The sequence below is a fragment of the Hyperolius riggenbachi genome, chromosome 2 (genome assembly GCF_040937935.1).
Source record: "Hyperolius riggenbachi isolate aHypRig1 chromosome 2, aHypRig1.pri, whole genome shotgun sequence".
Taxonomy (NCBI): Eukaryota; Metazoa; Chordata; class Amphibia; order Anura; family Hyperoliidae; genus Hyperolius; species Hyperolius riggenbachi.
Window position 1 is genome coordinate 534,549,902 of NC_090647.1, and position 24,406 is coordinate 534,574,307.

At 44.7% G+C, this 24,406-nt stretch overlaps 2 protein-coding genes across 4 annotated transcripts in view; one reads left to right on the top strand and one right to left on the bottom strand.

The window, feature by feature from the left end:
• CMSS1 (cms1 ribosomal small subunit homolog) overlaps nucleotides 1–24,406 on the bottom strand; it is a 426,354-nt gene that overhangs the window by 345,656 nt on the left and 56,292 nt on the right. The window lies entirely within an intron of this gene.
• FILIP1L (filamin A interacting protein 1 like) overlaps nucleotides 1–24,406 on the top strand; it is a 381,420-nt gene that overhangs the window by 316,803 nt on the left and 40,211 nt on the right. Inside the window, exon 1 of one of the 3 annotated variants that reach the window (XR_011026546.1) lies at nucleotides 1,925–2,135. The exons of the other annotated variants lie outside the window; for them this stretch is intronic. The gene's annotated coding sequence lies outside the window, so the exon portion shown is untranslated. Of the gene's footprint in view, nucleotides 1–1,924; nucleotides 2,136–24,406 lie in introns of those variants that run through there. 3 annotated transcript variants of the gene reach the window in all.

The window sequence follows — 24,406 nt, forward strand, 5'->3', positions numbered from 1 at the left end:
GCTGGAGGGCCAAGTTTGCCCATGCCTGGGCTAGGTGTTACTGTGCAGGTGGCCGCCGTGTGCCTGTGCAATGTGGCCGCGCATATACAGAGATGGGAGGGCAGTCGCACAAACCTCTTCAACAAGCCCTTTGTTAAAGAGAAACCGTATCGAAGGATAAAACTTCATCCCAATCAGTAGCCGATACCCCCTTTCCCATGAGAAATCTATTCCTTTTCTCAAACGGATCATTAGGGGGCTCTGTATGGCTGATATTGTGGTCAAACCCCTCCCACAGTGCAATGCCAGGACCATGATGCTGACATCACACTCTGGGAGCCTTGTTGCATTGTGGGAAATAACAGCTGTTTACAGCAGCCAAAAAAGCAAGCAGCATCTCCTTCCAGTGACATCACCCGCCAGCAGTAAAAATGTCGCCATGTGATAAATGTCAGAATGTAAATCAGGGAGAGGAAAGCATTTACAATGGGCAAACACTGACTAAATCGTTTATACATAATTATTGTAAAACTCTCTGCTGATCCCCTGCCTCTAATACTTATAGCTATGAGCCCTGAACAAGCATGCAGATCAGATGTTTCTGAGTGGATTAGCTGCACGTTTGTTTTAGGTGGGTGATTCGGACACTACTGCAGAGAACAGCAGGACAGCCAGGAAATGGGTATTGGTTAAAAAAGGAATTAAATATGGCAGCCTCCACATCACTCTCACTTCTGGTGTACTTTAAAGTCACAGGTAGGCTTTAAAGTGGACCTGAACTCTTGCACAGGACAGAAGGAAAACACAGAGAAATCCACCCTGTATGTATTTAGAGAGTTTAACCTATCTTATTCCCCCTCATCTGTGACTAATTACAAACATACTTCGATCCCTTAGCTGTGTCAGCTGGCTGCCTCGGCAGAGCAGCTAATTTGTAAATACAGGATGTTAACCTTATGTCTGCTTCCATGAAAGCAGGAAGTACACACACTGCAGGTTTATTGCAGGACTTGTATCAGCTGAACCAAGAAAAAAAAAGTATTTTTCTTAAAAGTTGTTTTATGCTGTTACTTATCTTTTAGCGCAAAGAGGAAGTTCTTAGTTCAGGTCCGCCTTAAGAGGAAATAAATACGTCAGACTCCATATCCCTCTCTCTTCTGGTCTACTTTAAGTCACAGATAGCGTTTAAGGCTGAATTAATGCAAATACTTTTTATTTTAAAGTGACACTGAAACGGGAAAAAACATACGATATAATGAATTGTATGTGTAGTACCGATAATTAATAGAATATTAGTAGCAAAGAAGAGTTTTTATGTTCAGTTACATAGCTTTTTTTATATATATAATATTGCATCATTCTGTCATATTTTCAGTTTACTAACCACACTCTATTTTAAGCTATAAAACAGAGCAGAGCTAATGACATTTTGAACGTCCCTGCAGTAAAACCTTATCTCAAGCAGTCTCTCAATTTTGCTTTCATAAATTTAAAGTTTCTTTAATGTACAAGGGCTTCAGAAGATAGGACTGTCTCCGACCCAAGTTGGGTCAGAAAGCTCAGAGAAGCTCTTTTGCGTAGATGAAGATGATGAAGGTTTTTTTTTTTACTCTTCCTGTACCGGAAACAATATGAGACTTTTCTTTGCTACTAATGTTCTGTTTCTCAGCTGTGCTACACATACAAACACATCATTATCTCATATGCTTATTTTCAATTCAGGTTTGCTTTATGAAGGCAAAATGAAATTAGGCTTAAACAGCTAATAACAGGGAATGGTTGTATTATCGCTACAAGCTGGGGGTATCTGTAATCCAAGCCTTCCGCACATTCTTGTTGGATCCTGGAGACAAATGAAATATTTCGCACAGTGCTGAAGTTCAGCTGGAGGCAGCGCACATGAATACAGCCCTGGCCAGCATGCAGGCTCTGCAGTCAGACAGCAGCGTGCCTGTACAACACAGCTCCTTATATGGCAGTGCAGTGACGTAATGCTCCATAGGCTTGGGACAAGCGGAGAGGCTATCTTTCATTGTTTGCCGCCTCTACTGGAATGCTCACATCTCATGCCTGGGAGAAGTCAGCCTCTCCGAGACGTCCGTCCCTCCATGGGACAGCAGCTGCTGCGGCCGCCATCCACAGCTGCACGACCCCAGGTAAGGGAGCGTCAGCAAAAGGTGGTGCTGAAGCTTGGGAGCGGGACAGACCTGCAGCAAGAGGACTCTGTACTGGGGACCGCATACAAGTCTGGCACTTGTGCCACAGACTCTGCATCTATTCTAGATAAAACTTTGCCTTCTTACAACTTAAGAAGGCAACATTGTATCTAGCATTGCTTTTCTATGTAAGAGGGCTTTTTGGTCTCTTTTAGTCCTTTATACTCACCTAGTGACTGTGGGTCCCTATGAGCTTTCTGCAAGTGAAGTATGGTCCTGTGTTAGTCCTGGAGCAGATATGCTGACATCAAACCAACAAACTTTGTTTAGGGTAATAACTTTAATGACTTTATGGTAAGCTTTCGAAACAATATTATTTAGTAGTTATAGTGCTGACATATTACGCAGCGCTGTACACAGTATATTGTCTTGTCACATAACTGTTCCTCAGAGGGGCTTACATCTATCTAATCCCTACCATAGTCCTATGTCTGTATGTATTGTGTAGTGTATGTATTGCAGTCTAGGATCAATTTAGGGGAAGCCAATTAACTTATTTGTATGTTTTTGGGATGTGGGAGGAAACTGGAGTGCCCGGAGGAAACCCACACAGACACAGGGAGAACAACTTTATGTTTCTTCCTCGGGCATTATACAGAACCGGCTCAGAACTGTACTGGGTACTCTGTTTATCTACTCTAAAGAGGATACAGCCTGTATATACGTGTCTTTTTTTGTATAAGCCAGCACTGCCTCACACAGCAGTAGCAGCAGTAGTATTGTACCGGGTTAGCCATCAGTTAAGGCAGAAAAGCCTTAAAAACCATTTACTAACTTAAAAAAAAGCCAAAAAGTAAAGCTTTCTGTATATATAGAAATATCTTCTTCAGCCTAACATCCTGTGTTTGACATTTACAAAAGGATATATGCAAATGACAAACTGGTGTCATATGGGACAATGACACGTAATTAGTTTTTTTAACTTTCATTTTTAATCTATAAAGTTTGCCAACTCCTTATACTACTCCAAAGGTCTGAGATAGATAGATAGATAGATAGATAGATAGATAGATAGATAGATAGATAGATAGATAGATAGATGTCCAGTCTGCAGACTTGCAAGTATAAATTTGTATCAAAGAATCTCCTAGTTTGTCAATGACATAAATACATCAGTAATAAGGGTAAACTGCAGGTAAAAATGTCCAAACTGTATTTATGGAGAGGTGGACAAGTGAACATGGAATTCAGATGCCAGTAAGACATTATACACATATACAAACATAGATTTCCATCTCTGTATAAAGTTTTTGAAGTTCTCTGAACTTGAACTTTCTGGCAGGAAGGGGGGGGGGGGATTTGTCTTGGAAGTTCTGCAAAAAGTTTTCGTCAAACAAGAGAAACAGTGATGTATTTTGCTTTAACTCACTTTAAAACAGCATTGATCAGACAGAAAGGTTGTACTTTAAATTTGCTTTTTAGGAATAAACTAGCTTGATCTTGGGACTAGAACATCCAATTTGATCTTTATCAGGATGTAACATGGGGTTAAAGTCGTGTGTGTGAGCGGACAGCTAATGATGCAGCGTGCCTTGTGAATGCACATGTATGTGACGGAACACGGGTGTCCCCTGAGTGTCTGGCAGGAGGGGTAACCAGCAGGCAGACTGCCCTGGGGGGCTCAGGGGTTACAGTGGGGAGCAGGCAGACTGCCCTGGGAGGCTCAGGGGTTACAGTTGGGAGCAGGCAGACTGCCCTGAGGGGCTCATGGGTTACAGTGGGGAGCAGGCAGACTGCCCTGAGGGGCTCAGGGGTTACAGTGGGGAGCAGGCAGACTGCCCTGGGGGGCTCAGGGGTTACAGTTGGGAGCAGGCAGACTGCCCTGGGGGGCTCAGGGGTTACAGTGGGGAGCAGGCAGACTGCCCTGGGGGGCTCAGGGGTTACAGTGGGGAGCAGGCAGACTGCCCTGGGGGGCTCAGGGGTTACAGTGGGGAGCAGGCAGACTGCCCTGGGGGGCTCAGGGGTTACAGTGGGGAGCAGGCAGACTGCCCTGGGGGGCTCAGGGGTTACAGTGGAGAGCAGGCAGACTGCCCTGGGGGGCTCAGGGGTTACAGTGGGGAGCAGGCAGACTGCCCTGGGGGGCTCAGGGGTTACAGTGGGGAGCAGGCAGACTGCCCTGGGGGGCTCAGGGGTTACAGTGGGGAGCAGGCAGACTGCCCTGGGGGGCTCAGGGTTTACAGCAGGGAGCAGGCAGACTACCCTGAGGGTCTCAGGGGTTACAGTGGGGAGCAGGCAGACTGCCTTGGGGGGCTCAGGGTTTACAGCAGGGAGCAGGCAGCCTGCTCTGGGGGGGGGGGGGGGGGAGGTTCAGTGGGGAGCTGGCAGGTTCCACTACAGAGAATACTTGCAGCATTCTTCAGTCACATGTTTTTAACCTAAGTTTTTTGCTGTACAGAAAATTAAGAGGGGGGGGGGGGGGGGGAGTTCTGCATGTCAGTTCTAAAAGTCTGACTGTGGCGGCAACATAGGAGGGAGGACAGAATTTCCCAGAAGTTCAGATTCCTGGACCTGCCATGTGCACCAAATTAGAAAAACAAATATGAGCTGGGAAGAAATGGGCTGTTGGTGATATCTGCACCAGCCGGTCATGTTCCACGAAAGATGAGAGTGGGCTGGCATACACGATACAATCCCTGCTAGCCGAGGAAAGGGGGATCGCTCTTGATCATACACCCCTGACTGCTTTGAAGTGGTGAAAGTTCTTGGGAAGGTCAATTTCCAAGGATGTCTAAATGTCTGGGCAATTTAGCATGGCTGCCGGCACAGAACAAACATTTCTAGGGACGCCTTCACTGCTGAGCCGGTATAGGCTAGGCTGGTTTTGCATTGGCAGTAGTTTTGCGTGCCCTGTAACTGCAGGAAAACAAAACAACAGGAAAGCAGCGCTGCACATTATCGGTGCATTACGTCGCATACAGCCAATGAAAAGTATGCTTCACTGTTACCATAAACAAGCCTGTTTTGCGGTAACGCATCGCATTGGGATGCTGTATGCCGTTATACCACAACGCACTGTGATTGTCACATACGTGGTGTATTGCAGTGTGGCAAGCCGCGATACAAAGCGACTGTTACATCACACTGCAACGCACCACTGTAAACATAGCCTCAGTACTGGGTGCACTACTGATCACTGTATACTTATTCATTATATCATTTTCTATTGGTGTAGCAATTTGCATCAGTTCTATATTAAATACCTTTTTTGTGTTTATTCCTTTGCTTATAATCCACTTTGATAGATTAAAGTGGATCTGAACTTCCCCCTCTGCTCTAAAAGATAAGCAACAGCATAATAACCTTTAAAGGAAAGACATTTGTTTGTTACAGCTGATACAAATCCTGCAATAAATCTGCAGTGTGTCTACTTACTGCTTTCATGGAAGCAGACATAGAGTTAACATCCTGTGTTTACAAATTAGCTGCTCTGCCGAGGCATCCAGCTGGCACAGCTGAGAGATCAAATTACAGTTATGATTAGTCACAGAGGAGGGGGAATTAGACCAGCTCAACTCTCTAAGTACACACAGGGTGCATTTCTCTGTGTTTCCTTCTGTCCTGTGCAAGAGTTCAGGTATACTTTAAAAAACAGCCTTTTCAGCTCCTGTGAAGTGAGATATTTGAAATTATAACAGTTTTGCTCCTTCCACCTCACATAAGAATTAGTGTTTTAACCACGGAGTTTATTTGGAGCAACCAGTTACAGATTACATAACAAACAGCCAGCCTGAAATCCCCCCCCCCCCCCCCCCCCACACACACACACACACACAATATTGTTCTTAACTGTGTAATAATTATTAAAGTTTGTTTTAACTTTATAACCCCACAGGGCTCATATCTGTATGATACTTAATATAGTCTGTTTAATCATTATTGCCCCACAGTGTTCATAACTGTTATGCCTAATAAAGTTTGTTCTATACGTATTACCCCACAGTGTTCATAACTGTTATGCCTAATAAAGTTTGTTTTATACGTATTACCCCACAGTGTTCATAACTGTGATATACCTAATAAAGTTTGTTTTATCCTTATTACCCCACAGTGTTCATAACTGTGATATACCTAATAAAGTTTGTTTTATCCTTATTACCCCACAGTGTTCATAACTGTGTTATACCTAATACGTTTATCCTTATTACCTCACAGTGTTCATACCTGTGTTATACCTAATAAAGCTTGTTTTATAAATCAGCACCTGATGTCTAGATGTTCCACTATGTACTAACATTTCAATGTTTGCCTATTATGGGTAATGCCTCTTAAACTGTCCTCGAGGTGACAAGTGACATTATGAGATAGAGGTGTATGTACAGTGCCAAGCATACATTAAATAACTAGGCTATGTGATTTTTCTTCTTTTTCCACCTGAAAGAGTTAAACTCTTAGTTACGCAACTGACCGTCTCTCTCTAGTCAGGACCTAGTCGGACTATAGGGCGATCCTAACTAATAAGTAATTACAGCCATCAAACTCTTCCCTGGCAGAGAATGGCTTCTGAGTGCAGGGAATGGATAAAAAAAAGGCCAATAGTTCATATATTTTTCGCTTGTTCTTTAAAAAGGGCAGTTATTTTAGCTGCAGCAACCGGCTAGAGATAAAAACAGCAGTTAGTCAACTGACTGGGCATTATTTGAGAACAAGGATGTGGTTGAAAGCATTTCACTAGAATGTAAAGCACTTATAAGATAGTGTAACGTCAAAGCTGTTATAACTTCAAATATTTCACATTTTTTGTGGACTGAGCTCTGGTGTGAGTTTATTCCCTTATAAACAATGCCAGTTGCCTGGCTGACATGCTGAACTTCTGGCATTAGTTGTGTTAGAGTCACACACCTGAAACAAGCATGCAGCCAGTGGAGTCACACTTGAGTCACAGCATCTGATCTGCATGCTCAGTCTGGGCCATTGACTTCTGGTATTGGAGGAGGAGCATCAGCACAGAAGTCAGGCAACAGATAATGAAGAAGCCTCTGTATTCCTCTTACTCCAGGTTCCCTTCAAGGGTTTGCCCATCATGTAAATAACAGGGCGTTCTAGAAAAGTTAGAAAGTTTTGGCAGTATCTTCATCAGAGGAATAAGGGCTGGTTCAAGGGCTGAGCTTCTGCTCAACATCTCGTTCAAACGCCATCTTTTTTGTTTCAAGAATGCCTGCATTTAACAGCTAAGCTTTTAATCAGGGATGAGCAGAAACTACGCCAGTGCGAATTTACGCATCGTAGTTTGCATCTACGCATCGTAGTTCATAGGCGAAGTTTCAAACCTACGCTTACGAATTTACGTGTAGCGAAGTACCGCTACGCGTAGCTTACGCTCACTATGCGTAGTTAACATGTGTATTGCGTAGTGAACTACGAATGCGTTACTCGCGTCTAAATTTCCGCATGCGATTTTATGCATACAAATTTACGCATTGGAAAGGGGAATGTACGCATAGAAGGGTTCCCAGTATATGCATTTATAAAGAAATTAATGCGTACAATTTTCTGCATACGGGCATAAGTACCAGCATACACTACGCTTCGCACTACGCGTAATTGCGTATTTTAACGCGTATTCTACCAAATGCATACGAAGCGAATATTTGTTTTCGAAGCCGTAGTTTGGCGAAGCGTAATTGCGTAAAACTACGCGTATTTCCAGCGTAGCGAAGTTGGCTGACTACGACCATCCCTGCTTTTAATGTCTTTTGGAGGCTTTTAATGGCTTTTTAGTGCATGGCGTTTAAGAGAGTTGCATTTCTCGTTGCAATCTCTCGGCTTTTGCAGGAAAGAGTTGGGATTTGTGTCTGCAGGAAGCGGAAATACAGGCTTTTGTTGGCTTTCATTGGTTTTTGTTGGCATTGAAACGCAATGGCAGCAACAGCAAACCACTTCTAGAAGCTGCATGTAGCTTTTTAGACAAGATGAGACACCGGGATCTACTTTTATGAAAGCCTGCAAAAGCCTAATAAACGCTCCCATTCAATTACATGGGACGGCGATTGATCCCTAAAAACTTTGATTTTGCCTGTCGCCCCAAAATGCCGTGCTTAAAGGAGTTGTCCGGGAAATTTGAATAAAATAAACACTACTTACCGGGGGCTTCCTCCAGCCCCAAGCTCCCAGGACCTCCCTCGCCGCATCTCCGCCCGCAGCCGTTTGCCGGAGCTCCGACCCGGTCCCCGGCGATGACGTCAGAGCGACCTGGAGGTCGCTCTGTACTGCGCCATCGGCATAGCGGACTGCTCAGGCGCAGAACTACTGCGCCTGCGCAGTCCGCTCCGGCCCACGTATCGGTGTTTGACAGCGCCGATCGCGCAGGCGCAGTACAGAGCGACCTCCAGGTCGCTCTGACGTCATCGCCGGGGACCGGGTCGGAGCTCCAGCAAACGGCTGCGGGCGGAGATGCGGCGAGGGAGGTCCTGGGAGCTTGGGGCTGGAGGAAGCCCCCGGTAAGTAGTGTTTATTTTATTCAAATTTCCCGGATAACTCCTTTAAGGGCCAGTGCACACCAAAAAGCACTAGCGTAATCGCAAACGCTCAGCGCTTTTTGAAGTGATTTTTCTAGGCGATTCTAGGCATGTGCCTAGTGATTTTCTAATCATGCCTAGTGAGTTTTGGAGTGTTTTGGTTTTGTGTTTATTTTTTGTTACAGTACAGCTGTAACTGAACAGCTTCTGTAACAAAAAGGCTTGTAAAATCACTCTGATCTAGCGTTTTCAGGGCGATCTTCCACTTTCCTATACATAACATTGAGGCTGAATCGCCTCAAATCAGTAGAAATGCTGCAAGACCCGCGTTTGCGTTTGGGTGAAAATCACATCGCTCTGGTGTGCTCCATCCCATTCAAATACATTAGCCAAGCGCTCTTCAAAGTGCTAGTGTTTTTAAAACGCTCAGAAGCGCTCTTGGTGCTGCAAAGCATCAGAGTGAACCAGCGCTAACATTCGGAGGGTGTACCTGTCACTTAGGCTATTGCTTTTGTGACGGTTGCCTGTTTTGGCCAGTGCTGTGAAGCTGTGAATGTAGCAATCACACCTCCTTTTCGGACACGAGCCAATATCTCCACACTTATGGCCAACTCTTACGAGCTTGTACAAAAAAGTAAATATGTAAAACCCGTGAGGACCACACTGGACCCATTTCAGGGAACAGTTACAACACATTACAGGGTTCCTGCCCTTTGCGCATCAGCCATGCCAACAAATATGTCCTCCTCAGACCAGCGGACTTCATAAAGTCAACAGGCTGCAACACTCCATGCTATTGTTCTTCAGCAGACTAAACAAAGCAATGGGCAGACACAAATTACCCTCCCAGCGGAAAAAAATAAGCAAAGGAGCAAAAAATGGCTGCAACTCTTAAGAAAACAGGCCGAGACGGATGCGGCCCTGGAGAGAAGGCAGTTCTGTGCAGACTATGACAGCAGCAGAGGCAGTTTCCATGCAGGGAAGACTCTGACAGGCAGAACTAGAGGAGGCATCATGAGAGGTGGCAGTGTGGGAAAATCCTCCTCAGGGAGATCTATTACAAGTCATTCTGCATCAATGGGAGTTTAGTTTTACAGCATAGCTGCCTTCAGACAGGAAAGATGACTAACGTGTCATCCAACAACTGATCCTTGGAAAAAGATAATAAAACCAGCATTGTACTTCCTCAGACTTGTGTTCTCCGCATTACACCGTGACGTGAGACAAGGCTGCCCTGCGGCCATTACCAGAGACATCTGACGCGCTCGCCTCTCTCCCTGTATACTTGAGATTCTTACGCTGGTTATAGGAGAATGCCCAAAGACAGGAAAGTGAGGGGGGTCCTCTCAACTGGGACAAAGACAGCAATTAAAATTCTGCTGCTCTACTAGTAAAACTACTAAAGGGCACTTTTTTTTGGGTGTGGGGGGGGGGGGGGGGGACATACAAATTAGATTCATTCAGAGAAATCGTAACCAAGGATTAAACTTCATCCCAATCAGTAGCTGATACCCCCTTTCCCATGTGAAATCTTTACCTTTTGAGGAATAGATCATCAGGGGGGTCTGTATGGCTGATATTAGGGTGAAACCCCTCCCACAGTGTGATGACAGGACCATGGTCCTGACAGTTTCCTGTCTGTGAGCCTCATTGCATTGTGGGAAATAACAGCTGTTTCCAACGGCTAAAAATTCATCATCTCTTTCCAGTGACATCACCTGCCAGCAGTAAAAATGACGCCATGTGATAAATGTCAGAATGTAAATCAGGGGGAGGGAATATTTTACAATGGGCAAACACTGACTAAATGATTTATAAATAATTATTGTAAAAATTAAGAACTTTTTTTCATTACATTATTTTCACTGCAGTTCCTCTAAGTTGGGGGTTATTAAATGTGTGATTATTTCACACAGCTGTTGGTTAAAAACGTACCAGTTTTCAGCTTCTGCCTCCTGGGTGAGGCTAATTACCATATTAAGAGAATTTCTTGGTCATCACTAGATTTAAACAGGACCTGAACTCAGAACTTCCTCTCTCCTCTAAAAGATAAGCAACAGCATAATAACCTTTAAAGAAAACCATTTATAGCAGCCTACCTAAGATTTTACAATAGGCAAAACACAGACTAAACAATTTATCAATGAATTTTGTAAAAAAAATAAGCAATTGTATTCATTGTTATTTACACTACAGTTCCTCTTTAGAGGATGGTTTACAGTGAATACACTGCATCAGCAGATCTGTTAATTGACAGATTCCATGTCAGATTCAGTGTTACGGCAATACATCCGCTGTGCAGTAAAAACGCACGCAGGAGTGCATCAAGCGCTTCTGATGGACATGCTGCCATTGCACTGAAATGACAACGCATCTTAGTGGCAACTTGATGCACAGTGTATTCACTGGAAACCCCATGCAGCAGCAACATGGGATGTTTTAGACAGTCTATACTCCTGATAGTATGGATTCCATGACTGCAAAGAACTGCAATTTAAAGAGGAACTGTAGTGAAAATAAGTAACAGTTAATAAAATTGCTTATTTATTACAACATTCATTTACAGATTATTTAGCCCGTGTTTGGCCATTGTAAGATCTTTGCTCTCCCCAATTTACAGTCTGAAATGTATCACTGGTGGTGGCATCTTTGGTTCTGCCAGGTAATCTGTACAGAATGTTCGTTACTGAGAGTTCTAGGCACTGAGGGAGATTTTGCTTGCTTGGTAGTTGGAAAACGCCATCATTTCCCACAATGCAACGAGGTTCACAGACAGTAAACTGTCAGGACCATGGTCATGACATCACACTGCGGCCGAGTTCAATCCAGAGTGTGCATGTAGCTTATGAGCTTACCTACACAATCTGTTTACAGTATTCAAAATCTGTTGGCCCACACAGTACATGGAAGTGGTATATTGAAGGCTCACCTCTCCACCCCCAGGAATGATGCCTCTTCCGGGGTCCGGCGTCACAGCATGTGCCTGTACCGTGTGACAGACGCGTGAAGTGACGCTGATACATAAAGATACTCGCAAGGGACAGGTAAGCCTTCGACAGTTCACACAGACACGGGGAGGGGGGGGGATGGGGGACATATACACTTGACGGGTGTCTATCGGTTGTCGCAATATCAAATGCTGTTACCGATCGAGCCCTTGCGACCGAGATTTCCCAGCAATCCCAATCAATCCTTTGGACCAATTTAAACTAGAAATCGATGGAAAAATCAATGGAAAGGCAATGATGCCGCACCAATTCTCTTCCGATTTGATAAAATGGTGTAATCAGATCGGCCCGCAATATCCATTAATGTATGGGCACTCTTACTTATGTGAAAAAACGGCCAATACAGATGACTAAATTAGCAACACATCACAATCCACTGCGCCATTTTATGTAAACCGATTTGTCCCTTTAGGCGAAAGTAAATTGACTTTTAAAATAAGAAACAAAAAGTTATGTAATCTCCCAAAAACTTTCACTTTCATGGACAAATTGCTTTCTTCCACATCTGTAAAAGTTGTTTTGTGTTTTGTAAAGTTGAATGTCTTGCAAGGACTTGTAAGGAGGCTAAACAGCTGTTCAGTGACACAAGGCCGCAGTTATCTCTAGGTGTGCATTCCTCCTGCAAGCTACTCATTCCTCCACAGCATAGAAACCGAATTCAGCACAATGGCTAACTATAGCTATCACAAAACAGAAATTTGGCTTCTTAACTGCTTGCCGACCACACGGAGGCAGCCCCAGGACCACTCGGCGTGAAGTCCTAAGGGCAAAGATAGCAGGGCATCCCCGCTGGACTCACGGAGCTCTGCTCGCCGCTGGGAGACTGTTAGGCCTCGTTCACATCATTTAGCGCAGATGAATGTGCGATCGGAACGCGACGCGTGCGATCGGAACGCGACGCGTACGATCGCACGCCATCTGTGCTACTATGCGCTGCAGATCCCATTTATTACAATGAATGGGATCTGTGCTGGGATTCCCCAAAATGCATGCAGCACGCGATTGCGCAATCGCGCTGCCACGCAGCGCATATGATGGGAACGGTAGAAGGGCTGTCTATGCCCTTCTACCGTTCTTGAGTGTCGCACACTATACGCGCTGCCAAAATGCGCACGGCACCGCGTATAGTCTGAACGAGGCCTTAGACGTCTAATAACACTGTACAGCGCTGTGATCTAAGGCAGCAATGTACTGGGGACAGCCGTGTGACACGGCGGTCCCCCTGGAGGAGGCAGGTGCGATTCGCTGTCATAGGATGATGCCTATGACAGCTGATCTCTGTCATAGGCTTTTTCTTTTAAGAAAATAACAAAATATAAAAAACAAAACAAAAAAAAAAAACACATCCTGCGAGCCATCACAGCCTACCAACAAAAAGCTCTGTTGGTGGGCAGAAAAGGGGGAAGGGATGGGGGAATCACTTGTGTGCTGAGTTGCACAGCCCTGCAGTGAGGACTTAAAGCTGCAGTGGCCCTATTAGTAAAAACTGGCCTGGTCACTAGGGGGGTTTAAGACTGCGGTCCTCAAGTGGATAAAAAAGAAGGTATTTGCGATAATTGGAGTGAGCATATGAGGTGTCCCACAATGAATCACTTATGGATATGCAAATCATCCCTTTGATGTCCCTGAAAGCTAAACACACCCCCAGAACTGCTGGAATGCTTATTACCGTAGCTTGTTAATTGCACAATTAACAAGCTGACATAATCATTGCATTCCAGTGGTTTGGAGGTGTGTTTAGCTCTTAGGGACATCAAAGGGATGATTTGCAGATCCATAAGTGATACATTGTGGGAAACCTCATATGCTCACTCCAACCTGAATTATAGCAAATACCTTCTGTTTTAAGAAGGCAAATTTCTGTTTTGCATAGCATTTTAGTAAGAGGGCTTTTTGGCCCTTTTTTGCCTCTTACACACTCCCAGGAGTTCTGGTTCACCATGAGCTTTCTGGGCAAACTGTTACTATAGATTCCACCTCCACTTTTGTATTGGCTGGTGTTTAAATGAAAGCACACTACAAAACACAACTGCTGAACATGTCGAGTTTCTACTAAGCATCGTACTGACTGCAATTGGAATTTGGGGAGGAGATCTTGCGATTCCTCCAGCAAATGGTGCGCCACAAAAACTTTGCATTGCACTTGCAACAGGAAGAATAGCGAAAAGGCTGATGTCTATAGAGACTGCCATAGGAGGCAGGGGCCCAAATTAGGCTAGTATCAATACAGTGAAAATTGTGGAAAATATACTCTATTTATATAGCACCGACATCATCCGCAGCACTGTACAGAGTATATTGTCTTGTCACTAACTGTCCCTCAGAGGGGCTCACAATCTAATCCCTACCACAGTCATATGTCTATGTATGTATCGCGTAGTGTATGTATTGTAGTCTGTTGGCAATTTTTTTAAGAGGAAGCCAAATATTTTATCTGTAAGTTTTTGGGATGTGGGAGGAAACTGGGGTGCCCGGAGGAAACCCACATGCAGACACGGGGAGGAAGTCCTTAGACAAAGATAGGGGCTGGTGACTATGGTAGGGGAGATACTGCAGTGTTCTCCTCAGGCTCTTTTAGGTGGGTGCCCCACCCGGCTAGTTTTGGTGAGCACCTGGCTCTCATCTCGTCCCAACCGGCTACTTTTTCATGCCACCCGGCTGGAAAACATTTCTGGGGAGAACGCTGCACTGTGATCCCCCTTGAGGGACTGTCAGTGGTGAGACCATACAGCATATTGTGTAAAGGCCTGAAGAGGTCAGCGGAATAATAATAATCAGAACCAGGCATGATCGCCCCCCCCAAAAAATGTAATATTCATATGTATAACATGTACATTTAAAATGTTCCAAAGTAAAAATATCACATACAATAAGCAGTAAAAATCTGAGAAATCTGACTGGTTTTGGACTAGACCATCTCCTCATGGGGGATTCACTGGGATTTCGTCATTTTCAAAAGGACTTAGGCTGACTTCACACTTGTCTATAAGTTTTCTGCGTGTGTTTTTACTGCAAGAGTTTTCTGACAGTGCTGCACTGCTGCCAGTTGTTTTTCTGTATGGGAAAGACACACTCAATGGTGAACTAGCCCACTGATTAACACTGGTTCTCAGAAAATGCACAGAAAATGGAAAATCCAGTCATACTGAATGGCAGTTGCTCAATCCAGCTGCCAAAATAGTGTGCAAATGTGTAGTGAGGCAGGTATGTTTGTATAGATCCTTTCCAGGGAGGGCTTTGAAGCCACATACACACCCTCAACAAAAGTCTTTTACTATAAACAACTTCACAAACTACTACGATTAAAAAAGTTGGAAAGATACATCTTGGCGTGCAAACAACCATTATACACACAGAACGACTTGACGGACAACTACAAATGTACATATTGTTACTCAACTAGTGAACGACTAATATGTTCTCGCTAGTAATGGAAGTCATTGAAAAGTCATAGCACACTTCTGTACACATTGCCATGTTGGACACAACCTCTCTCAGTCATTCATCAAGTCAATCCAACAGTTGGATTGACATGAGCTGCGTCTTATCGGTTGTTGGTCGTCTCAGTGATAACGCCTTGATAAAAGTTGTCCAGCGTATTCAAGTTGTTTGATCATTGTGCGTTTAAAAGACTTTTGTTGAGTGTGTATGAGCCTTCATAAGGGCTGGTTCAGACGGACGCTTGCGGAGCGTTTACCGCCAGCGTTCGGGGCTTGGCGTTAAACGCTCCCATTCAAGTGAATGGGAGCGTGTGTACCAAGCTTTCACGTGCATTTACATGAACGCGGCGTTGGGGTCCCGATTTTCCCTGGCGTTCAAGGAGCCCCTGGAAGCTACATGTAGCTTCCAGGGGCGGTTAACCGCAACGGGTAATGTCCCCCTAGGGGAAGAAAAAACGCGACCGCATCCGAACGCAACGCAAACGCTGCTGAAAGCCCAAACGCATTGCCGCCGCAACACCAACGAACGCGACGCCTCCAAACGTCCATCTGAACCAGCCCTTAAGCACAAAGGAAATACTGAGAATCCCCCACGAGGACATGGACTAGTCTAAAACCTGTCAGATTGTTACTGCCTAGTGTAAATGACAGCAACAAAGAAGAAAAGTAATTTGTAAGTAGTGGAAGGAATGTACTATTAATAAGTATGCGTACAAATTATTATTATTTAGTATTTGTATGTCGGCGACACCACTGTTCAGAGTATATTGTCTTGTCACGAACTGTCCCTCGGAGAAGCTCACAAAATAATCCCTGCCATAGTCACATGTCTATGTATGTATTGTGTAGTGTATGCATCGTAGTCCAGGGCCAATTTAAGGGGAAGCCAATTAACTTATCTGTATGTTTTTGGAATGTGGGAGGTAACTGTAGTGCCTGGAGGAAACCCGCAAAGGGGGGGGGCGGTTACAATCTTCATGCATGGTGTCCTGGCTGGCACTATGTATTTTAAATGTTTCACAATAGTGGTCCCCAGATAGGCAATGCCCAGTAGAGATGCGAAGTTCGGATCTTTTCAATGATCCGGATGATTCGAATCGAATCATTGAAAAGATCCGGATCTTTGATCCGAATCTCGGATCATTTTACAAGGGAAGCATTTGGGGGTGAAATGACTAGCAGGACAGGAGAAGGGGAGAGGGGGTGGACACACAGAGAAGGGGAGAAGATGGACAGAGGGCAGGGAGTGGACAGAGAAGGGAGGAGGGACGAGCAGAGAGCAGAAATGTTTGTTTGCACACAATACCCACATGCTTCAATCATATGCGTTATATATATTTCACCTACATGTTCATCTGTATACTTTGTATGCAAACGTCGCTCAGTGAAAGAAAGCATTCCCCAAAGCATTCCCACCAGAAGTGAAGTGCAGCTGTTTAGAGCAGTGCAGGAGGATCATATTGCGCTGCAATCACAGTGCCTGCAAAGTTACTGAGCTGTGCTGAGCTGAGCCAAAAGCTTCCAATGTGTTCACTGTGCACAACTACGGAACAGACAGCACATTATAGCCAGTATGTGTGCTCTACACATATCTGGAAGTGGCACCCATGTCCCCCCTCTCTCATCTACCTGTCTCCCTGCAATCTGGCTCCCATCCAACAGAGCGATCTCTGCTTCCAGGACCCCGCTGCCCGCTGAGAGGGGGGCGTGCAGCTCCTGGCCCCGCCCCCTTTGCGATCCGAATCACTCATTTTGATGATTTGGATGATTCGACTCACAAAATAGATTCGGATCAAAGATCCGAATCGTTCATGATCCGGACAACACTAATGCCCAGATGTAAGATATATTACATTATTATATTCACGCAATCCATTGTGCATGTCTGTGTCAGAGAACACTGATCCTTGTATGGCAGCACGCAGAATATCCCACCAGCAGTAATTAATGATGGGGAATGGCATAGCGCTTCCATGCGTGCCTGTAGGAGGTCGTCATTCTCAGTGAGAAGAAAGCAGAAGGCAGCTATTTAGAATTGGCCTGTCAGGCTCTCTGCAGCTGAGGAGGACTGTCACTGAAGAAGGCAGTGGCCTAGCAATAGGGGATGCAGAGCTTGTGACTGCACCAGGGCCTCTGGACCAGAGAGTAATGAGCTCTCCTTTATCCATCTTATTAGCTTTTCATTGGTGCTTTTCCAGTAATGAACACATCTAGTCCATCTCCTCATTTAGGATTCTCAGGGTTTGCTTTGTTTTCAAAAGCAGTTACTGAACAGCAGTTGCAAAGTCTAACTGCCAAAACAGTGTGCAAATGAGTAGGGGGGCTGGCTCGTATCTTACTACTAGACCTTAGCAACGGCAATTAGACCTTAGCAACAACCATTTAGGAAATGCTTCTGAAAACAAAGAAAACCCTGAGAATCCCACATGAGGAGATGGACTAGTACAAAACCTTTCGGTTCTGTCAGATTTTAACTACTTACTTTTTTCGCTGGAGTGGTCCTTTAACCACTCCCCCTCCCCCCCCCAAAAAAAATAAAATGTATCAAGTAATGTTCTTTTTTATTTTTGGTTACCGTATAATTCCGTTTTCTTTTATCATCCTCAGTGTGTGGATAATAATGAAATGTTGTAAAGACAAAACATGGCGGGAGAAAAACCTGAGAGCCCAATACGGTGTAGAATGTAGCTTATATAGAGTACTGTATTTACTTGAATATAAGTCGACCTCGTGTATATGTCGACTCCATTCAACCTTCTTCAGCAGGAACTTTTATTGACTCAGGTATAAGTCTACCCAGCAAAGTTAATGGCTGCACTTGCAGCTCTGGAGGGGTTAATGACTGCACTGCATTCAGTATTGCAGCCATTAATCCCTCCTGTCCCTTTAGTGCAGCCCTTGCCCCTTGTTAATTGGTGTGGCCAAGACTTTCAGACCTGTGTTTTCTTGGCATTTCCTTTCCTCAAAGTTTCACTTACCACTGGGTAAATTGCTTCAAATGGCAATGTCACTATTAGTACACACATTACTCAGTGTGCTCAATGCTGCCTGTGACTAATGTATAAGTCGACCCCTATACTTTTATGAAGTGAATCAGACCTAAATTTCTAGACTTATACTCGAGTATCAACGGTAATACTCACAAAGGGATGTTATCTCAAAGGCAATCACTGTACAGGCAGGTGGGGAGATTAAACGACCCCACTGGGGTTAAGAAGTTGCTCTCTGTAGTACAGGAAAAAAGGGGTGAGCACCAATCAGGTGTGGCTATCCATAGGTATTAACAATCAAAAAACAGGCACCAACAAAGAATAAAATACTTTAAAATCAGATTAAAAGGGAGGTAGCAGTGGACTTATCTCCAGGAAGGGGTCAAGCTGGAAACCTTGGAAAACAGATACTCCAATATTTTTCCAGAGGAAGCCGGTTGTCCAGCGAAATGAATCACAAGTGGAAGGATTTTTTTCTGGTGAACATAGAGCGGTTTTTTTTAAACTAGACCTATTAAGTCGGACTACCTGGAGTAAAGTTCACAACTACCTCCCTTTTAATCTGATTTTAATGTATTCTATTCTTTTGTTGGTGCCTCTGTTTTTTGGTTAATACCTAATGCAATGTTGCCCTGATTTTTGTACGAGAAATGGAGCTTTTTATGGGGTGCACCTATGTGTCTACATAAGAAAACCGATACATGAAAACACATGTTTCCGCCTTTATGCTGTATTCATACACCCAGGCATTACAGGAGAGAGGAGACTTTCCATAGATGCCAGTCAGGGTGGTTAGGAGGCCAACCTTAAAAACATGTCTATTTGCTGCCTCAGTACTCCGGAGCCGATGTGCACCAGAGACAAGAGTGCAGCCAAGAGGCTGGGAATCCGAACATCCCTCAAAGCTCTACCAGCTGCATTTCAGATGGTCTGGCAAGGACTTCGCTAAGCAAAACACGTTCTAGTTTTTTTGCTTCCACGGTTCCCATGTACAGGCTTTTTATACTTGGCCTGAACTGGATCAAGACTTTCAAAACACAAAAGGAGAAGGCTAAAATTAACCGAGCCAAACAAACCTTCGTGAAAAGGACTTGCAATGTACCCTTATAAGGCCTTTCTAGATGGGCCTGGTGATGACTTCTGACTCACTGCTTCATCAGGCAACAACATGAGGTCCTCAGAGGAGGAACATACAAGAGATCTGACCAACGTCAGTACATATCTCAGGAGGTGAGGAGGTCTTCAGTTCATTAGAATTGAAGGGAACCAGAAGTGAGAGGGCTATGGAGGCTGCCATCTTCATTCCCTCATTAAAAATGCTAGTTGCCTGGCTGTCATGATGAGCCTTTGGCTTTAGCTGTGTTTGAGTTACACACCTGCAACAAGCATGCAGCCTGTGGAGTCATAGCAGAATGAAAGCATCTAATCTGCATGCCCATTCTGGGCCAGTGACTTATTGGGCTTGATTCACAAAGCGGTGCTAACTGTTAGCACGCTTGTGAAAAGCCCCTTATCACACCTAAACAAATTTTGCCTGCGCTAATTAGTAAAGTCCGGTGCGCGCGAAACGTCGCACCGGGTGAGACGACAACAGCGCACCCTATGCGCCTAGAAGGTCGACCTTATAGGCGCATAGCGTGTGCCGTTTTCACGCATCGGACTTTGCGCGGTACTTTGCGCGGTATCTGATTCAGCTTGGTGCATGCTAACTACTTAACACCCTAGTTTTCACACCCAAAACCTTTAGGTGTGCTAACTAGTTTAGCACCGGTTAGTGAATCAGGCCCATTGTATTAGAGGGAGAGCAGCAGCACAGGAGTCAGGCAACTGTCACTGGCCTCAATTTACTAAGCTTATCTCCTGTCTGTAATAATGTTTGTAGGGTTATCACCATGGTGATGAGGCATGTCCTATTCAGGAAACATTTTACCTCAGGCAAACCTAAAGTTAACTCTTCTGTCTTTAAGTTAACTCTTCAATCCTTAAAATAACTCCAGAATTCTAAAGTTAAAGACAGGCTGTTAATTAACTGCGTGTGAAAATAACTACAGAGGAGGTAACTTAACTTAAAGAATGAAGAAATAAGAGAACTCTCTCACTGTGTGGAGGTAAGTTTTCTCTTGCCTTATTATCTCCAGCGTGACCTTAGTGAATTGAGGCCAATGTTTAGAAATGACGATGGCAGCCTTCATATTCCACTGTAGAGGGCTTGAAATGCATAAAATGGCCATATTAGTTGTCTTCAACAAACTGCTCCCCTGAGGTAGTTTTCCTCCATCACATTTGTTGCGGACAGGGACAGTCTTAGGTGAAATGGAGCCCTGGGCAAAAATGTATAGGCTACCCTTTCCCTCAACACAGAAAATATTCATCAACCGATATTACGATCAAAACACTGAACTGCAATGATGACTTATGGCCTTTCCATTAAAATATTGATGGTAATTATGATTGGAAAACAACAGTGTACAGTGTATGGTCAGCATTAGATGCCTAAGGCCACATTGTTCTTCATCTAAAAGACTGATGATGTCACTTTCTTGACATGTCACCAATGGCAACCACAGGGCTGTGATAGGGGTACAATGACAAAGGATTAAAGTGGACCTGAACTCTTGCACAGGACAGAAGGAAAACAGAGAAATGCACCCTGTATGTATTTAGAGAGTTTCGCCTAATTCCTCCTCATCTGTGTTCAATCGCAACTGTAATTTGAGGTCTCAGCAGTGTCATCTGGCTGCCAAGGCAGAGCAGCTAATTTGTAAACACAGGATGTTAAACCTATGTCAGCTTCCATGAAAGCAGGAAGTAGACACACTGCAGATGTATTGCAGGATTTGTATCAGCTGTAACAAAGAAATGTTTTTCTGTAGAGGTTATTATGCTGTTGCTTACCTTTTAGAACAGAGAGGAATTTTTGAGTTCAGGGCCGGTTTAAGTTGCTTGGCGAGTGCAAAAAGAAGAAGCAGGTCCCCAGTTGCCACTTGATGATAGTGGCTGGAGACCAGGGGCACCTGGCTACCTACCAATGGCACATGCTCCGGGTGGCGGACCCTAGCAACACTCCTGTGCCGTTACCTAGCGTAGCAGGGCAGTACAGATAACAAGATTATGTGCATTACCATATGTGTCTTTTGGCAAGTATAGCTATTACTGTACAAGTGTTTCAACTGCTCTTTAAGTGTTCTGTATAGGTGCTTCTTGTAACAATGCACTGCCAGGCTGCAGGCTTCTGCTCTGAGTGTAGCAGGACATGAGGGAGTTCAGCATCTGATGAGTGACAGTATCGCTAAATGCGCAGTGTTGATGGAACAGGCCCTCCAGCTCCGAGGGCTCGTCTGCTGCAGTGCCGGCAGGACACACACCACGCAGCATGCCGGATGAGAGGCACTGATGAGATGCAGGTGTTACATCGGCCGCGGTATAACTGGGTGCCACATGTTAGGAGAGCAATTACATCAACAAAACACAATCTGGATGACACCATCTAACTAGGATTAGATAATCTGGCCGGTTTACAAAGTACACTGTACCAGGAAATCGCACTCTGATTCACTGTCAGGCCTCATTCACACTGGAGCGTTTTACTAGCAATTTCAGAAGCTTTTTCTATCACTAGCACAGTGATGACTAACCTTGGCACTCCAGCTGTGACAAAACTACAAATCCCATCATGCCTCTGCCTCTCTGAGTTATGCTTAGAGCTGTCATAATATTGCAATGCCTCATGGAACTTGTAGTTCCACCACAACTGGAGTGCCAAGGTTAGCCATCACTGCACTAGCATTTTGAAAAGCGCTACTACAATGTAATGTGAATGGCAGTGTTCACACTTAGCCATCGCCAGCGATTTGCGATTTCCTGAAATCACAAAAGCGCAGCATGCAGCATTTGTTAGCTATTTTGGTGCGGTTGCATTTCAATGTTCTAAAATCGCAAAATGCAATCACTCCAAAATCACTTTCCTGTACAGTGAAAAATCGATAGATGGACTTTAATCTAGCGTGTATACGGGGCCTCTAGGGCGCAGGAGATTTGGGCGCACACTGAGCAACTTCGACGTCATCAGAAGACAAAACAGACGTTACATTTTAAAACACAATAATTCGGCCTTCAGCCTTTGAACACCAAGAATCCAGCGCAGGAGACTTGGGCGCACAGGGAGTAACTTCCGCGCTGTCAGAAGACGGAGCTGAAGTTACTTTTAAAACACAATAATTTGGCCTCCAGCAATAGCTGGAAGCCGAATTATTTCATTCCCCACCATCCATGGCGGCCCGGAGGGGGAATAGTAATTAACACCAGTGTTCTCCCCAGAATCTTTTTCCAGCCGGGTGGCATGAAATAGTAGCCGGGTGGCATGAAAAAGTAGCTGGGTGGGGCGAGTTGATAATGCAGGGCAACTGTGCTTACAGCATAGGAGGAAATGAGGAGGTGAACCGATGACAGCCGGGTGGTCACCAAATCTAGCCGGGTGGAGCACCCGGCTAACAGAGCCTGGGGAGAACACTGAACACGGCCGGGACTTGTGCAGCAGCAGCAGGATCAGCCATATACCGGCTGTATCCTGCGCCCAAGTCTACCGGCGCCGATTCCTCTCGTACGCCCAGCAATAGCCGGAAGCCGAATTGCATCATTCCCCCGCTATCCACGTGGACCTGGAGGGGGAATAGTAATTAACGCGGCCGGGACTTGTGCAGCAGCAGGGTCAGCCATATACCGGCTGTATCCTGCGCCCAAGTCTCCCGACGGCGATTACATATGAACGCCTCTAGGGTGCATATACATATTTAATGTTCCTTGGCCAATGACTGGCCAATTTGACCACCTTCATGTAGTATGAGCGCCTATAGATTTTAAGCTGATCAGTGGCATTTGAATTTTTTTTCTGATCAATTTTTATCAAAATCGAATAATGTAAGATAGTTGGATCAATTTCTTGATTTCTAGATCCAAGCAATTTTTTTCAATGATTTTTTTTTTCAGAATTGGAGGAAAACTGAACACGTGTGATACATTGGTCTGATTTTTCCAATGTTACAATCAATCAAAAAAATTGTGTATGGCCCCCTTCCGCTACTCTCAGCGAGTCTTGCTGGGAATTACTGGACAACATGCACAAGCATGAAATCGCAATGAGAATTTTCACAATAAAAATGAAACGGATGTCAATGGAGTAATTTCCATTGAATCTGAATTTTAGCATGCGGTGCGATGCAGAAAAAAAAATATGGCATCCACGCTGCAGATTTCTGCACCAAGTATCCATTTCCCATATAATGATTGTAAGACGCATACGGAAATTCTCATGAAATTTTGCATAAAACCGTGTAAATTTGCATACGGGAAACGTTATGAGAACTGTAATATCCTAGTAGAAATAGAGCCTGAGGCTAGGCTTACAGTAGGACGTTACAGAGCTGCATTATAAAGTCTTACAATGCAGCTTACCACACAGCGATGAGAAGTCTATGTGACGTTATCGTTGTATGATAAAGCAAAGCATTATGGTAACGTACTGCTGCAGTGTGTTACCTCTAACCGCACACGTTACCAGGTACAGTGAAGCATATTTTCCATTGCCTGTATGCTTCACTGTACCTACTTTATGCAACGGTAACGCAGCTGTAATCTGCATTAACACTTTTTTGTTGCGTTGTAAAGTTGCGTTGCAACTTTAACGTCATATCAAAATGCAACATCCCACTGTGAACCAAGCCTTATCGTTGTAGCGAAGCATTCTTTTTATGTACTGTGTGCGCATAGCATCGTACGCGCAACACATAATGCGTTCTTGCCTCTCTGTTGCGATCCAGTTTTCGCAGGATGTGCAGTGCAATGCCGTGGTGAAAAATAAGCCTAAAGGAGCAAGACTGAAAAGGGTTAATACGCGAGTGGCGTGTAAGATGGGGGTATATGAGAACTATTAGGAAGCTATGCTGCGCACAGATCCTCATTTACCTCATCATACCCTCGGGGGTAACGTGACCTGCCTGCATTATGTGGAGAGTCATTCCCTGAGGTGACGGGTAAACTGTGAGCTGCCACACTGGCATGTAAATCAGAGGGCGGAGCCCACTGACAGATCTTCATCTGGTAATAATACAGCCACCTGTCTTTATGGGATGGGAACTGTCTGCCTGACAGCTGCAGTCTCTCCTCCGTTCTAATAGCTCACATCAGCCCAGCCGGGAGCTCATCCTGCTGCACGCACTCACGTTACCGGGGCCGTGACACTGCACAGCGTTCCAGCGCTGCAGCTCAAAGTCAGCCACAGACTTTCACTGTATTTAAAGGACACCTGAAGTGAGAGAAATA